Source organism: Mobula birostris, chromosome 6 (assembly GCF_030028105.1).
Source record: "Mobula birostris isolate sMobBir1 chromosome 6, sMobBir1.hap1, whole genome shotgun sequence".
NCBI lineage: Eukaryota > Metazoa > Chordata > Chondrichthyes > Myliobatiformes > Myliobatidae > Mobula > Mobula birostris.
Window position 1 is genome coordinate 15,868,591 of NC_092375.1, and position 9,139 is coordinate 15,877,729.

A 9,139-nucleotide genomic window follows, 5' to 3' on the forward strand; every position below is an offset into this window, starting at 1 on the left:
TAACTATTTATGGTTTTATTACTATTTAATTACGTTTGTATTTATGGTGAAACTGTAACGAAAACCAATTTCCCCCAGGATCAATAATGTATGACTATGACTATGACTATGACTGTGACAAGTGCCATCATCCTTCTGGATCAACATGGTTTACAGCACCAGAGATCACCAATTGGCGTTCATTTCCCACGGTTATCTATAAAGAGTTTATGTCTTCTACCTGTGCCATGTAGCTTTCCTCCAAGTGCTCTGGTTTCCTCCCACATTCCAAAGCCATGTGGTTAGGATTAGTGGGCTGTGGCATTGGCAGCAGAAGCATGGTAATACTTGCAGGCTGCCCAGGACAATCCTCTCAGATTTGATTTGACACAATAAATCCATTTTCACTCTATGTTTCAATGGACATTTGACAAATAAAGCTAACCATTACAAAAAAATTAATCTTTCCAAGATCACAAGAATCTTCAAATGATTCCAGGGTTTCTCTCATCACAGGCGATCCTGCCGGCACTGAGATCGCATCTGTAACCGGAAAAATATTCACCACAAAGATTGTTCTGTGACTGAGACGGCTGGATGAAAACCAGAATTCAAAGCAAAGCGAAGCAAGGGTTTTGTAAACAGCAGCAGAGTCAGCAGAACAAGCTGTTGATTTTCGAGGTAAAATGAGAACAAGCAGCCTTCATTTGCGCTTGTGTTATGGCACGGTAGCATCGAAACATAGGAACACAGATACATAGAAAACCTACAGTATAATACAGGCCCTTCGGCCCGCAAAGCTGTGCCGAACATGTCCCTACCTTAGAAATTACTAGGGTTACCCATAACCCCCTATTTTTCTAAGCTCCATGTACCTATCTAAAAGTCTCTTAAAAGACCCTATCCGTATCCACTTCCACCACCGTTGCTGGCAGCCCATTCAGTGCACTCACCACCCTCTGCGTAAAAAACTTAACCCTGACATCTCCTTTGTACCTACTCCCAAGCACCTTAAATCTGTGCCCTCTCGTGGCAGCCATTTCAGCCTGGGAAAAAGCCTCTGACTATCCACACGATCAATGCCTCTCATCATCTTGTACCCCTCTATCAGGTCACCTCTCATCCTCTGTCACTCCAAGGAGAAAAGGCCGAGTTCACTTAACCTATTCTCATCAGGCATGCTCCCCAATCCAGACAACATCCTTGTAAATCTCCTCTGCACCCTTTCTATGGTTTCCATATCCTTCCTATAGTGCGGCTACCAGAACTGAGAACAGTACTCCAAGTGGGGTCTGACTAGGGTCCTATATATCTGCAACATTACCTCTCAGCTCCTAAATTCAATTCCATGATTGATGAAGGCCAACACACCGTACGCCTTCTTAACCACAGAGTCAACCTGCGCAGCTGCTTTGGGCGTCCTATGCACTCGGACCCCAAGATCCCTCTGATCATCCATACAGCCAAGAGTCTTACCATTAATACTATATTCTGCCATCATATTTGACCTACCAAAATGAACCACTTCACACTTATCTGGGTTGAACTCCATCTGCCACTTCCCAGCCCAGTTTTGCATCCTATCAATGTCCCACTGCAACCTCTGACAGTCTTCCACACTATCCACAACACCCCCAACCTTTGTGTCATCAGCAAACTTACTAACCCATCCCTCCATTTCCTCATCCAGGTCATTTATAAAAATCACAAAGAGTAAGGGTCCCAGAGCAGATCCCTGAGGCATACCACTGGTCATATGACCCGTCTACAACCACCCTTTGCCTCCTGTGGGCAAGCCAGTTCTAGATCCACAAAGCAATGTCCCCTTGGATCCCATGCCTCCTTACTTTCTCAATAAGTCTTGCATGGGGTACCTTATCAAATGCCTTGCTGAAATCCATATACACCACATCCACTGCTCTACCTTCATCAATGCGTTTAGTCACATCCTCAAAAAATTCAATCAGGCTCCCAAGGCACGATCTGCCTTTGACAAAGTGATGCTGGCTATTCCTAATCATATTATACCTCTCCAAATGTTCATAAATCCTGCCTCTCAGGATCCTCTCCATCAACTTACCGATCACTGAAGTAAGACCCACTGGTCTATAATTTCCTGGGCCACCTCTACTCCCTTTCTTGAATAACGGAACAACATCTGCAACCCTCCAATCCTCCGGAACCTCTCCTGTCCCCATTGATGATGCAAAGATCATCGCCAGAGGCTCTGCAATCTCCTCCCTGACCTCCCACAGTAGCCTGTGGTACATCTCATCCAGTCCTGGCGACTTATCCAACTTGATGCTTTCCAAAATTCCAGCGCATCCTCTTTCTTGATATCTACATGTTCAAGCTTTTCAGTCTGCTGCAAGTCATCACTACAATCACCAAGATCCTTTTCCATAAGTGAATACTGAAGTGAAGTATTCATGAAGTACCTCTGCTATTTCCTCCGGTTTCATACACACTTTCCCACTGCCACACTTAATAGGTCCTATTCTCTCACATCTTATCCTCTTGCTCTTCACATACTTGTAGAATGCCTTAGGGTTTTCCTTAATCCTTCCCGCCAAGGCCTTCTCATGGCCCGTTCTGGCTCTCCTAATTTCCTTTTTAAGCTCCTTCCTGTTAGCCTTATAATCTTCTACATCTCTAACATTACCTAGCTCTCTGAACCTTTTATAAGCTTTTCTTTTCTTCTTGACTAGATTTACTACAGCCTTTGTACACCACTGTTCCTGTACCCTACCATAACTCCCTGTCTCATTGGTACCTATGCAGAACTCCGCACAAATATCACCTGAACATTTGCCACATTTCTTCCGTACCTTTCCCTGAGAACATCGGTTCCCAATTTAAGCTTCCAAATTTCTGCCTGATAGCCTCATAATTCTCCTACTCCAATTAAATGCTTTTCTAACTTGTCTGTTCCTATCTCTCTCCAATGCTATTGTAAAGGAGATAGAATTATGATCACTATCTCCAAAATGCTCTCCCACTGAGAGATCCGACACCTGACCAGGTTCATTTCCCAATACCAAATCAAATACAGTCTCTCCTCTTGTAGGCTTATCTACATATTGTGTCAAGAAACCTTCCTGAACACACCTAACAAACTCCTCCCCACCTAAACCCCTTGATCTAGGGAGATGCCAATCGATATTTGGGAAGAATAAAATCTCCCACCACGACAACCCTGTTATTATTACACCTTTCCAGGATCTGTTTCCCTATCTGCTCCTCAATATCCCTGTTACTATTGGGCGGCCTATAAAAAACACCCAGTAGAGTTATTGACCCCTTCCTGTTCCTAACCTCCACCCACAATTCTTCCATGACATCCACCTTTTCCGCAGCCGTGACACTATCTCTGATCAACAGTGCCACACCCCCACCTCTTTTGCCTCCCTCCTTGTCCTTTCTGAAACATCTAAAACCCAGCACTTGAAGTAACCATTCCTGTCCCTGAGCCATCCAAGTCTCTGTAATGGCCACCACATCCAAGAACATAACGCTATGCCACCACCAGCTGTACGATCAGGGTTCAATTCCCACTGCAGTTATTAAGGAATTTGTACATTCTCCCTGTGACCAAGTGGGTTTCCTCCGGGCACTCCCATTTCCTCCCATGTTCCAAAGATCAACGGTTAGAGTTAATGAGCTGTGGGCTTGCTACGTTGGTGGGCTGCCCCGGCACATCCTTGGACAGAACTGGTCATTGACATACACAATGCATTCCACTGTATGATTCAATGATTCAATTGATAAATAAAGATAATATTAAATCTTATCTTAATCTCACTCAGGTTTCACTCATCTTTTGTGTCAGTTCTTCTCTGCCGAAATCTCTCATTCCCTCATTGAGGCTTTGGAGAGGATACAGAAGAGGTTTAACAAGGATGCTACCTGCTTTTGAGGGCATGTGCTATCATGAGAGGCTGGACAATCTGGGGCTGAGGCTTGTAGGATTATGAGAGGCATAGATAGAGTAGATGGGGAGTATATTTTTCCCAGGGTAGAAATGTCTAATACCAGTTGGCATGCATTGAAAGTGAGAAGGGGTAGTTCATGTGTTAAGGTTTTTATTCAGAGAGTGCAGGATGCCTGGATTGTGCTGCCTGGTGTGGTGGTAGAGGCAAATACATTAGAGGCTTTTAAGAGACGTTTAGATAGGTACATGTATATGAGGAAGATGGAGGGATATGGACATGGTGTAGCAAGGAGGGATTAGTTTTTGGGGGATTTTGATTTACATTTTAACTGGTTCAGCACAACATTGTGGCTGAAGGACCTGAGCCTGTGCTGTACTGTTCTATGTTTGATATTCTATTAGAACAGCTCTGCTCACAAGCACGAGCTGTTCACACAAATATCCCTGCAATGAGGCTGCTTATGAGAAAGCCGGAAATTTACAGCTAGAAGTGCAGACGCAGAAAGAGTATAATCTATATTTTTGTTTTGTGACAGGTTTTATTTTTAAAGCAATAATTTTTACTCCTCATTACCGAAACCCAAATGGTATTTTCTATTCCAATAAATCAGTTTCACTTTAGCTTTATGAATTCCAGCAAAAGTTAAAAACTTCTCCGAATGAATTCTCCAAAGCCACAGTGACTGATATGCATAATAATAAGTACAAAGCTGGAGGAACTCAGCGGCTCAGGCAATATCAGGTAGAGAGAATTGGACAGTTGAATATGGGTTGAAACATTGAATGCAGAAGGCTACAGCCAGGAACAGGCACTTTGGCCCATGATAGTGTGCCAAACTAATTAAGTTAATGTGCCTAATTAAAGTAATCCCTTTTGCCTATACGTAGTCTATATTGCTCAATCCCTGATATGCATGTGCCTCTCTGAGAGCCTTTTAAAAGCCTCTATAGTATCTGCCTCCACCAAAACCCCCAGCAGCATATTTCAGACACCAACCACTCTCTGTGTACATAAAACTTACTCTGAACATTTCCTTTCAATTACCACTCTCACCTCTAATATTAAAGTTTATCTTTATTTGTCACATGTACATTGAAAGAATGAAGCATACAGTAAAGTGATTTCTCCTGGTAAAATATTCTTCCTCCTTCCCTCTTTTTCTTTCCCCACTCTGGCCTCTCACCTCCCCCAGCAGTGCTCCTTCCTTCTTCCCATTCCCTCATGGTTCACTCTTCTGTCATCTCAAATTCCTTCCTATTCAGCCCTTTACCTTTCCTATCCTCCTTCCTCTCCCCAACCTTTTTGTTCTGGCGTCTTTTCCTTTTCTTTCCAGTCCCGAAGAAGGGTCTCAGCCTGAAACATTGAGTATTGATTTATTTCCTTAGATGCTGCCTGACCTGAAGAGTTTTTAGTGTGACCAGCGTTGGATTTCAAGCTTTTGTTTATGATATACAGTAAAGTGCGGTAATTTTGCGTCAAATACCAATAAAGTCTGAGGATTATTCTGGGGACAGCCTGAAAATGTTGCCATGCTTCCAGTGCCAAAATAGTATGGGTACAATTCCATCATTCTAACCATATGTTTTCGGAATGTCAGAGGAAACCGGAGCACCTGGAGGAAACCCATGGGGGTCAGAGAGTGCCCCGATCAGTGTTCATTCACACTACAAAGTGTTGCATTAACTACTACGCTGTTATAGCATATTTGCTCTCTAGTATTAGAGATTTCAACCCTGAGAAGAAAATATTAGCTGTCTTCTTTATCTATCTTTCTCAAAATTTTATAAACTTCGATCAGGTCTGCCCTCAACCTCTGCCAGAATATAGAAAACAATCTTGGAGGCCTTTCACCTAGAATCTAAATTTTCAATTCTAAGTTTCAGTAGACTGAAAACATTGGCTATCCGTTTTTCTCTACAGCTTTCGTTTGACCACGAGGGTACCTCCAACATCTTGTTTATTGATCTAGATTACAGCATTTGCAGTCTCTTGTGTCTCCACGCATAAGTAATTGGGTTGAGTCCAGTCTTGGCAATTTAAGTTCACTGATGTTGTCTCCTCATATGGTGCTGAAATGTAAAAAAAATTCAAATTGCCACACAACCAATTAACAGTGAGATTATGTCCCCACATGACAAATGAGTTTCCAAAATGCTGACCAATCAGCTGATTGATAGGTATATAAAGGCCAAGCTTTCAGAGGACACAATTAATGGTGCACTGACGACGTCTCCTCGTATAGTGACAAAATGTAAAAAATAGCAAGTAAATTTCCGAAACTGAAGAACAACTCAACTACCCGACCTACATATTTTCCGAATTATTTCCAACAGTTTGCTTGTTTTCTTCCAGGTGCATCAGGACAAAGGTATGATCTTGTGACCTTTTTATTATTGCTTACTGAAGTACACCAAACCTATGTTGGTTTCTATAAAGTGGGGCAGGCTAATGAAACCCCAGGAAATATTAGAGCAAATTAATGATGTCAATTGCGCTGTGAATTGCCAGTTACTTTATTTCAGGAATGTGGTGAATATATTGATAACAGATACTTAATATTTAAAAATATTACAATAAAAACATGCCAGTTGTAAGTAGTTAGGAATGGAGAGCCACAAAGTTGGGCAAAATCTGTGTGGAATCTTAGGTTATACAGGGATATTGGTTATTGTTAACAAGCCAGTGAACATGTTCACTGGAACGGAAAATCCTACAAAAAGTAATGGATATGCCCCAGTCCAGCATAGGTAAAGCCCTCCCCACCATTGAGCACATCTACATGGAGTGCTGTCACAGGAAAGCAGCATCCATCATCAGAGACCCCCAACATCCAGGCCATGCTCTCTACTCACTGCTGTCATCAGGAGGAAGGTACAGGAGTCTCAGGACTCACACCACTAGATTCAAAACAGTTAGTATCCTCAGCCATCAGGCTCTTGACCCAAGGGGATAACTTCACACAACTTCACTTGCCCCATAATTGAAAGGTTCCCACACCAATGGACTCACTTTCAAAGAACTTATTGCATATCATTGTTGCATTGTCACCTGGACTTGATGTGCACCGTTTTGCCGAGACAGTGCACCATCCAACAAATGGAGCGAGTGATTGTCTTGATAGTTTTTATTGTGATTGCAAGACCATGTTGGACATTGGTAACAATGAATACTGCAGATCTGGTTCACTGGTTCATTGGCGAGACCAACAGCAGGGAAGCTATGTTGCCTCGGTAGTGGCAAGGACTAGACCTATGCCTCTGGGTTGTCCCAGACCTAGCACCCTTTTACAGTCGCCCAGAGCAAAAGAGCCGGGGTGGTGTGGAAGAGAGCAGGAGCTTTGGCTGGGTGCTCGGGAATCCATGCTGGCTTGGGGGCTGGCCCCTCCAGTTAGTGCTGCTGTCCAGTGTACACTCAGTGCTGCCCTTGAACATTCACTTAGTGCTGCCCTCTAGTGCTTACCCAGTGGAAGAACAAGCTGGACAAGGGCAATCTACTGTGATGTCACTCAGAGAGTTTGGCTATTCCAGTTTTCAATTTCGTGTGTCCATCTACAAGAAATTGCAAACAAATGTGGCCATAGCTCAGTGCATCACAAAGAACAGCCTGCCCTCTATGGCCTTCATCTATACTTCCTTCTGCCACTGGAAAGCAGCCAGCATAATCAAAGACCCCTCTATCCATAATTGTTCTCTCCCTTTCCATTTGGCAGGAGACACAGAAGCCTGAAGGTATGGAATGCCAAGCTCAAGCACAGCTTGTTATAAGAGAATTGAATGGATATCTTGTACGATAAAGATAAAAGGCATAGATAGAGTGGATTTGGTGAGGATGAGGGAGTCAAGGACTGCAGGGCACAGCCTAAGGATAGAGAGATGTCCTCTGAATCTGTGGAATTCATTGCCACAGGCGGCTATGGTGGTCAAGTCATTGGGTATATTTAATGCAGAGGTTGATAGATTCTTGGTTAGTCAGGGCATGAAGGGATATAAGGAGAAGGCAGGAGATGGGGGCTGAGAGGGATAATGAAATAGTGGAGCAGAATTAATGGGCTCAACGGCATAATTCTGGTCCTATAACTTATGATCGAGTTGTCAAACTCTTGATCTCTCAATATAATTTGTGACGTCCTTCTACTTTATATAAAGAAGGCGGAGCATAGGAGGGATAATGGCGCCTAACGGCGACTCCTTCGCTTGCATCTTCAGAAAAAGCTCTATTTCCACCTTTAATATCTTTATTTTTCCCTTTCAGGGTCTTTTGAAGACCCTGTCCTGGAGTTACACGCAGGTTTCGGATCTTTGCGGGAATGGGACCCGTTCTCAGGGTTTCACGACTGGCCGTTATTCGACATGCCAAGGGTTTGGCCTAAGGTCTCGGGGCTCTGGAGATGGGCGGATCGAGAGTCGGTGGCACAGCTGCAGACTCGTGTGTTGTCGGTGAGGCCGGAAAATCTTTTGCTGTGGGCCCGAAGACCAGAGGTCTTTGCGATCTTCAGACACAGAGCTTGGATAAAGTGATGATACGGACTTTTAACATTGTAAACCAGTGGGTTGTTGTTATGTCTCCCGCTCGCTGTGAAAATGGGGTCACCTCCCTGTCCCTTGCAAGGGAGAGAGAGAACCTGTGGTTTGTCGAATGTTGGATGAAATGTGAAGCCTTTGGGATAATTTTGGTCTTTGTCTTTGCTATTGCTTAGCACACGCTTGGGCTCGGTGATGGTACCGATGCACTTTTTTTGGCTATTGGAGGCAGAGGGGATCGTTGCTTGCTGCTGCTTACACGCGGGAGGGGGGATCTGGGGGGTGGACTTTGGGGTTCTCACATTTAACTGTCGTTTATTCTTTGGAACACTCCTCTGTTTTCTTGGATGTTTGCGAAGAGAAAGCATTTCAGGATGTATATTGTATACATTTCCCTGACATTAAATTCAACCTTTGAACCTTTGAATCTTTGTCCATATGAAATACACTTTTTCTGTAACCATAACTCTATGTTTTGCATTTTGTTTGTATTACCTCAATGTACTTATGCATCAAATTATCTGTCTGAAAAGCACACAAGCAGAAGCTTTTTAACTGTATCTCTGCACATGTCTCAATTACAAGCCAATTAATTTTAAATGCAGAGCCTACAATTGGTTTGTCACCAAACAAAATATCACATCAAACCAAGTGCGGGGTCAGGGACTGGCGCCTGTTTTTGGTGTAATTGTCTAGTTGCCATCTTCA